Raw genomic sequence first — 766 nt, 5'->3', positions numbered from 1 at the left:
TCACCTCGTGACCTAAAATCCTTGTTGTATTTTCATGAAAACAGGAGTAATTTATTTGAAATAAGAAAAGAATGCACCATTAAAGAATAATGAGGAAACTTTGAAACACCTAATGATATGGATAGACTTAAGGGTATTATGATGAGTGAAGTTAGTCAAGCACAAAGGATAAATACTGTATGAGACCATTGCTATAAAAAGAAAAATCTGGAAAAAGTTTTCATACCTACCCCCCACCCCCACCCAGACTTTGATTGTTACCAGTGGTAAGTGGAGAAGGTAGAAAGGGGAAAATAATATGCTATATGGCAGAGAGGTATTCATTTGAGTGAAGGAGAAGATATATTACATGAGGAAGATGGAAAAATGGGGGGGGGCAGAGAAGCCATTTGGATGTTTAATAAGTTTTTTAAGTTGCTGAATGTAAAAATGATGATATGATATATAGACTCTCACCCAATTCTCAATTAAAATCGTTTTTATTTGGGTGGGAGGCTGTTAAGAATGAATTGATTAAGACCAGAGTAATAATGCATGTGCTCAGCATATTACTATTAGATCAATTCTTCTCAACATAAAAATTTTTTTGGATCTTTTTGTTTAATAATTATCTGTATGATTTTATAGCAGTACTTTTGTCTTGCCCTCATATTATTAAACCTATCTATGAACTTGGTATAATGGCTTCAATTTAAAAAAAAATTTTATTGGGAGCTCATAATCCATCCATCCATCCATTGTGTCAAGCACATTTGTACATTTGTTG

This window comes from Echinops telfairi, unplaced genomic scaffold, assembly GCF_000313985.2.
Source record: "Echinops telfairi isolate 266 unplaced genomic scaffold, ASM31398v2 ScPeMD7_19;HRSCAF=73, whole genome shotgun sequence".
NCBI classification, from domain to species: Eukaryota; Metazoa; Chordata; class Mammalia; order Afrosoricida; family Tenrecidae; genus Echinops; species Echinops telfairi.
This window is presented reverse-complemented; position numbering follows the sequence as displayed.